Genomic DNA, 8,138 nt, shown 5'->3' with positions numbered 1-8,138 from the left:
ATCACACGCCTCTCCCCCCCCCCCCCCCCCCCCCCACCCTTTGCAGCTATAACAGCCTTCACTCCTCTAGGAAGGTTTTCCACAAGAATGTGCAGTGCGTCATTTGTGTCGATACAGTCAAAAAAACCTTTGTGAGGTCAAATACTAGTGTTGGATGAGAAGACCTGGCTCACAATTTTATACCAAAGGTGCCCAATAAAGTTAGGTCATGGCTCTGCGTGGGCCACTTCACATCCAAAATGATCAAACTATATATCTATATATATGTACCTGGATTTTTACTGGAGCATATACATGCTGGAACAGAAAAGGGGCTTACCGAAACTATGGCACAAGGTTCAAAGTGCACAATTATCGAAAATCTTTTTATATGCTGCTGCATTAACACTTCTGTTCACTGGAAGCCCTGAACTCAATAATTTTGAGGGGTGTCCACACACCTATTGCCATATACTGTAACATCAGATTTTGGCTATTTGGTATTGTTAATGTAAGCAGTGGCACCTGCAACAAATACAAATAAGGTACAACAGCTGACAGCTGGTTTCTAACCAAAGTCTTTATTTGATGTGGAGGGATTTAATGTTGAAGCAGTGGAACCTGCACCAAAAGTTACAAATGAGATACTACAACTAAAAGCAGAGTGAAATCAAGGCATCTGAAGTGTAGGGGTTGGATGGAATATGATTATTTGTAATAGTTAGCTGGTTTCTAAGGCCATTTCCAAGTAGCAGAGGATACATTTCCAAATAGCGTGGATACATTTCCTGATTAAAGCCCAAATCTATCTAGATCAGTGGTGTCAAACTCCATTTCATTGCGGGCCGCATCAGCATTATGGTTGCCCTCAAAGGGCCGGTTGCATCTGTAAGACTATATAAATGTATCTACTCTTTATCATATTTAACAATTGCCTCAGCATTCAATTATTAATGATTTTAGTAATCACTTAATAACTAGCTCTGAACGCTAAAAGTCTAGGAAAAATAATGGCAAATAGTGTAATAAAACGGGCTCTCATGTGGCTGTTCAGGTTCTATGGTGGGGTGAGCGGACTCTGAGGTGGCTGTGCAGGTTCTATGGTGGGCTGTGCAGACTCTCAGGTTGCTGTGCAGGTTCTATGGTGGGCTGTACGGGCTCTCAGGTGGCTGTGCAGGTTTTATGGTGTGATGTGTGGACTCTCAGATAGCTGTGCAGACTCTCAGGTGGCTGTGCAGGTTCTATGGTGGGCTGTGCGGGGTCTACGTTGGGATGTGCAGACTCTCAGGTGGGCTGTGTATGGTCTATGCTGTGGGAACTCTCAGGTGGCTGTGCGGGGTCTTAAAAGGCCTGCGTGGCATCACCAGGGGACCTGGTTGGTCTCAGTGGGTGAGGACAGCGTGGATCCACAGGAAGGAAGAGATTGGCTGCCGATGCTGTAAACAGGTGCCGCAATTCACAGGTAGGCTGCCGGGACCTTGCTGGGGACCTCTTTACAGCGCCGGCTTCAGTTTATCAATTGAAAGTGCCAGTATTGGTGCTTAGTATCGGGACACTTTCACAAGTAATCGTGAAAATGCCCAGTATCGAAACAGATACCGGTATCAGTGCATCCCTAAACAGTGTATCAGAAGTGTTCTGTCCTCCTTTCTGCTGCCGACTGCTGAGACAAGGTGGGGGTGGAGGTCGAGGGGGTGCTGCTACAGGAGCTGTACGAGGGCCAAATAAAATGGCCTGATGGGACAGAATCGACCCACGGGCCTTGTGTTTGACACATGTGATCTAGATCATCATTAAACCTTTTCAGAAACTAAAGTAGTACACGAGAAAACTTGTTCCTGGAGTTCTGTGGGGAAACAGAGAAACATGGGTAGAACATACATGGGTTCTACATGGGTAGAATATACAAAACATGTGGATATTGCCCTGCAAGAGAGGACGGAAGGAAGGAAGGAAGGACGGACAAGAAAAAAAATTAAGCAGACATAGTTTAAAGTGAATCTCAAAGCCCTTTTTGTAGTTTTTGTAGAGTGAAGAGCTAGAACCTCTATCGGATATATGTTTTACTTTATGTTGACAAACAATTAAAACCTCCCAGAACAAAATTGAACGTGTACAACTTTTTCAAAGATAAACAATACAATAACATGAACATTAAGTTCACAGAAAAATGTATTTAAAAATTAAAGCTACTAAAAATAATAAAGAACAAAGAATCAGCTCAGGATCAAGTCAATTACTAGTGCACCTAAGAAAAAAAACTGAAAAAGCCAGTCTTTCAAACTGAGTAAATTACTGGCTGTTGGAAAATTACTTTCTTGTTACAAAATCATTCTACTTGTGGTTTGCATCGACCGGCAATCTTTTCTATCAGCTTACCTGGAACTCTGAAATGAGTAATTGATTTTTCACTGAGATGTGATAATGTACAAACTAAGATGTTGATAAAATGTTTACTTTGTTTTCCACTGTAATTACTTTTTTGTTCTTTTTTTATCATTATATCTTGTGCACTATTGTAAAGATTAGTGGTGATATAACTCACAACTACAGAAAAGCAAATTGGTTCACACAGATCAAAACCTGCAGCAGATTGGACCAGTTGTCTTCTGGGGCATTTGGTCTGTAATTCCTTATTAGGCCAACAATGTCATGTTGGGGGAATTCTTGCTCTATAACTCCCTGTGACATTAGAAGTGGGATGTCCAATGGATCCTGCAAGGTGACTAGTCTCCCAGGAGCTCGGGCTTCCTATATGGGAGTATAAGGGGGCTGATGGATTGATGAACTGATATATAGTCCTTTAGACCACTTTTTACACGTTTACTAATATGCCAAGTAAATCAAATAACTCCACTCACTTGGCAATTCTTGTACAATCTGCCACACAAAAACCGGTGTCCATAAAAATCCAACTTTATTGTAGTAACATTCCAGATAAAATCCAAAATCAAACGTGTTATAGCAAATACATCACCATGGGGGGACGTGGCTAACTGGCTATGTGAGAGGACGCATCCCAGGAGAGCTCCGTGTTGCACCCGCCATTCGCCCTACTGAATTAGCACCCACTTGCCTGCTATGGGGAAGGATAGACCCCCTAGGTCGACCCACAAGTCCTCTGGCCAAAAGGGGAAGAAAAAGAAATCCTCGGCCTCAATCCAGGGGTTTTTTGGCCGGCCGGCCGCTCTGAGTGCTGGATCCAAGATGGCGCCTCGTGACAGCGCGCGGGCCGCGGCCTTCCCAGAGTCGTCCCCTGAAGGGGACACGGAGGTCCGGCTGCAAGATTACTCCCTGCCGGAGTCACCTAACATGTCTCTGGGGACACAGGGGAGCCTGGAGCTGCCCGCGGTTCCCTCCATCCACAAACCGGCGGACTCTGTGAGTACCTGGGGGGATCGGGCCCAGTCCGAGATGCAGCCTAGCCATGAGGCCTTAGAGAGGGACTCTGTGTCCCCGACGGATCCGTCCCAGATGCCCAGACCGGGATCTCATAGGGGTGATGGGCCCTGGGAATCTTCCCCTGCATCTCCCCGCATGCACCATGTGGAGTCCTCGCCTCCTACATTAGGGCAGACCCCTGACTTACAGGGCTCCCCCGGGACCTCCAAAGAGGGTCACAGTGGGCCCCTATTACAGTGCCCTGGCGCACCACCATACCCACCCTCAGAGGATCGAGAACTGGGGGGGACCCCTGCGCTCTCTGGAACCAGCTGGCCGGTCAGGTCCGGGTCTCGTCATGCTGAGCTGCGAGAGGGGTTTGGATGCCCATGTGAGCCACCCGATGCGCCCAGAGGGTTCAGAGTCCTCCTCAGGGCTAGAGGATGCGGATTTTGTCTCCTGCCTGAGGGACTGCCTCAAGCACATCCCCACCAAGAAAGATTTCAGGCTCCTGGATTCAGGAGGTGAGAGAGACCTGTCGGTCTGAAATCCAGCTCATTCACACTGACTTTCAACAATTGACCCAACGGGTCGAGGGCCTGGATGAGGAGGTTCAGGTCTGCAAAAATGATGTATTTCAATTGCAATCCCAATATGTGTCCCAAGCCACCACTATTCGGGACCTTCAAAGCCATGTGGAGGATTTGGACAACAGGGGCCGCCGCAATAACCTACGCATCAGAGGCCTTCCTGAAGCCACAGGCCCTGAGGATCTACAGGAAGTCCTACAGACCATCTTCACTAACATCCTGGGGTGGCCTTCTTCCCGCAAGATTGAGATGGACCGGGCCCACTGGGCCCTTCACCCGTGGGGCTCCTCCTCACAGCCCCGAGATGTCATCTGCAGGATCCACTATTTTACAGTCAAAGAGGAAGTGCTCCAGAAGGCTCGTAATATGAAGTCGATTGAATTCGACGGCGCACCCATCCAAGTTTTCCCGGACCTGTCCTGGGTCACCCTACAACAGAGGAGGATCCTTCAACCTCTCTTGACCCTGCTGCGTGACAACAACACCCCATATAGATGGGGATTTCCCTTCAGCCTCACCGCTAGGCGGGACGGTAAAAATGCCACTTTACGCTTCCCGGAGGACCTTTCGTCATTCTGCACGGATCTTCACATCTCTTGCCCTACTCTTCCCGGCTGGGAACCCCTACCCAAGTTGGGCCCCGAGCCCTCCACTTGGCAGAGAGTTACCCCACGTAAGAGACTGCCGAAGGGGTCTCTCCCGCCTGACACTGTCCCGCCGCCCGCGGGAGCATTCCACCCCGGTATTGCCTACTCCCAGAAGTCATCGTTGATGAGTCCTATGTATTGCAATGGGTGCTCATAGATATGAGGCACATTATAAATGTGGGTTTGCCATGACCTCCCTTTCAGGTTTATTAGCCGTGTCCTCCTATGTGGCATTCTTCATGTCAGGTTCAGTTATGTTATGCAATGATATGTTATATACACTTGCCGCTAAATAACATGCTTTATCGGCGGGTGTCCTCATGGATGCTCGATTTCTTAGTTGTTTTGTCCTCTCGTTCATTGGGTTGCACTCCCCCTATTACTGGGTATTTGTACGTGTCGTCTCTCCGAATAGGTGGACTGGTTTGTGTCTATACCTACTTGGAGACCGAATATACCCATTCCAATAGACTTTTGATATTTTGCTGTGCAGTATTTTTTTTCTTAATATTTCTTGCATAGTTACTGGTTTTTAGACACTAACATGTTTGTTTATGTGTTTCAGTGGTCTCTTTTGCTCTTCGACTTCCTTTCTTTTCTTTCCCTCTCCTCTACTTCAACTGGCCTTGTTCTCGCTACCTCCGCCTGGCGGATCCCCTGGTCCTGGCAGAACGTCCTCCTGGGTGAGTACCCTATCTTGAACTTGAACAGCACGCATACACTCTGCAGGATTTCTCTCCTACCCCTCCATGGCGGGCCAATCTGACTATAAGTTGCTATCCCTTAATGTCAAGGGCCTTAACTCCCCACTCAAGCGTAATTTGGCGCTGAGAGAATTCAGATCCTCAAAGGCTGACATTATATTCCTGCAGGAAACACACTTTAAACCGGGGAGTTCCTTTAACTTCACCTCTAAGTGGTTCCCTAGAACGTACGCCTCTTCCTTTTCCTCTAAGAGGGCGGGGGTGGCCATCCTTCTTATGGACTCCTGTCCCTTCCAGCCCACCAAGGTATTAATAGATAAGATGGGCAGATACATTATCCTACATGGTACATGGGTGGGTGCTCCCTTCACCCTTTGCAACTTATACGCCCCGATTGTCCACCAGAGGGTGTTTTTGCAACGGGTACTCTCTAAATTGCATAAGCTACACCTAGGCTATCTAATTATTGGCGGGGACTTCAATCTGACTTTCTCTGCCTCTCTGGACCATTTACCGCCCCCAGATAAATCTACTCCCAGACAAACGGAGTCACTAGCTAGGCAGTTTCGCAAATTAATTAGGCAACATTCTCTCTTTGACTCCTGGCGGGTGATGTACCCGGCGGAAAAGAGGTACACCTTCTATTCCTCGGCCCATAGCTCCCACTCCAGGCTTGACTACTTCCTGGTGAATACTCCTATTCTCTGGAACATGGTCTCGGCTCACATAGGTCCTATCTCCTGGTCGGATCTTGCGCCCATTGAATTGACCATTCGAGTTGACCCCTCCCGGATTCGTAGGTGCCAATGGACCTTGAATGAGGGCTTGTTGAAGGGGGAGGACACTAGAGACGATATCGAATCGGCTATACGGAGTTACTTCGCTCTTAATGAAGGATCCGTGAAAGACCTCTCGACTCTTTGGGAGGCTCATGAGCCTACGATTAGGGGCCACTGCATTGCGCTGGCCTCTAAGCTCAAGAAAGACCGAATGGCCGCTATTGCCAAAGTTAAGGAGCAGCTCCTTGGGTCTGAGCGTCGGCTGGCGGCCTCCCCCTCCAAGGCCTTGTTAAAAGAGGTGTTGCGATTGAGAGCACAATTGCAGCACCTGTATGTCCATAAGACTGAAACCTCCATGTTATACTTGAGCCAGAAATATTACGAGAAGGAAAATAAGGCCCATACTCTTCTGGCTCGTAAATTAAGGGCGGAGGCTAACCTAAAAGGGATTTTGGCAGTGCGTGACGCCACTGGCACGCTACATCACCACCCCCAGAAAATGGCGGATATATTCCGGGCTTTTTATGAGTCCCTGTATAATCTCCAAGATGGCGCATTCCACGCTGGTGATGATGCCTTGACCTCCCGCATCCAAGATTACCTTGGCTCCTGTGACTTACCTGTGCTCTCCCAAGAGGACTGTGCTAAGTTGAATGCCCCGCTAGAGGTGGACAAGGTTCAAAAGACGATCGCCTCCCCCACGGGCAAATCGTCAGGGCCGGATGGCTTCACCTACCTATATTATAAGACCTACTCACAGGTGCTTTCCCCATACTTGACGAAACCATAGGGGATAGGTTTATCCTCGAGGAACCAGTTCCTCGAGGATAAACCTATCCCGTCCTCCTTTTTGCAATCTTATTTGATAGTGATCCCTAAGCCAGATAAGGATGACACTGTCTGTGCGAACTACCGCCCTATTGCACTTTTGAACTCCGACTACAAAATCTTTACTAAATTGCTAGCAAACAGACTTTGCCTTTTTACCTAGTCTGGTCCACAAGGACCAGGTTGGTTTTGTTCTGGGCAGACAGGCGGGGGACAACACACGCAGACTTGTCAACCAGATCGACATCGCGAATCGTGGAGGACTGGGGATGGTCCTTCTAAGCCTAGACGCTGAGAAGGCTTTTGATAGGCTTGGTTGGCCTTTCCTGAGATCTCTCCTGGCCCGCATCGGTGTGGTGGGCCCGTTTGCTGCAGCCATTGCATCCCTCTACTCTACGCCATCGGCGTCTATCAAAATGAGGGGGGGCGTGTACCCTGTATTCCAGATCCGTAATGGATCTCGGCAGGGGTGCCCGCTTTCCCCGCTATTGTTTGTGCTTTGCATAGAGGCTCTGGCTGCTAGGATTCGGGCCGCTCCGGACATATCGGGGCTCACTCTGGGTTCGCAGGAATTCAAGCTGGCATTATTTGCTGATGATGTGATTCTCACGCTCACAAACCCGGGGGATCGCTGCAGAGCTTGCATCGTGAGCTTCAGCTTTTCTCGGGTCTGTCTGGTTACAAGTTGAATCTGGGTAAGACAGAGGCTATGCCCATAAATATCTCCCCCACTGACTTGACTTTACTCCAATCAGCATACCCCTATAGATGGACGAATGAAAAATTGAAATATTTAGGAATTCACTTGACCCCCAAAATCCACGTTATACAATGTCAACTACAAACCACTGCTTGTTACCCTGCGATCCCTCCTACATAAATGGGGCCCATATAATCTATCACTCACTGATCACTCACAGCCGTTAAAATGACCTTGCTCCCGAAATTGCTTTACTATTTTAACACATTGCCGATTCCCATACCGGCCTCGGACCTTCGATCCCTGCAAGGACAGATCTCACACTTTCTATGGGGGGGAGGGCGACATAGGGTTTCTTCAGCAAATACTTTGTGCCCCCAAGCACCGGGGTGGCCTGGCGCTGCCCAATATCTCCCACTACTTTGCCGCGGCTCAGCTGCGGGCTGTACCTTTTTGGAGTGCCATGTCCCCTCATGCGGTGTGGGTTGAGATTGAGTCCCTGTGGCTTGCGCCGACTCACCTTAACTCTC

The 8,138-nt window shown here is 48.6% G+C and overlaps 1 protein-coding gene across 1 annotated transcript in view; it reads right to left on the bottom strand.

Moving 5' to 3' along the window:
- CERKL (ceramide kinase like) overlaps positions 1-8,138 on the bottom strand; it is a 97,998-nt gene that overhangs the window by 21,389 nt on the left and 68,471 nt on the right. The gene's annotated exons all lie outside the window — the stretch shown is intronic.

The sequence above is a fragment of the Nanorana parkeri genome, unplaced genomic scaffold (assembly GCF_000935625.1).
Source record: "Nanorana parkeri isolate BGI_ZX_2015 unplaced genomic scaffold, ASM93562v1 scaffold400, whole genome shotgun sequence".
NCBI lineage: Eukaryota > Metazoa > Chordata > Amphibia > Anura > Dicroglossidae > Nanorana > Nanorana parkeri.
This window is presented reverse-complemented; position numbering and strand designations above follow the sequence as displayed.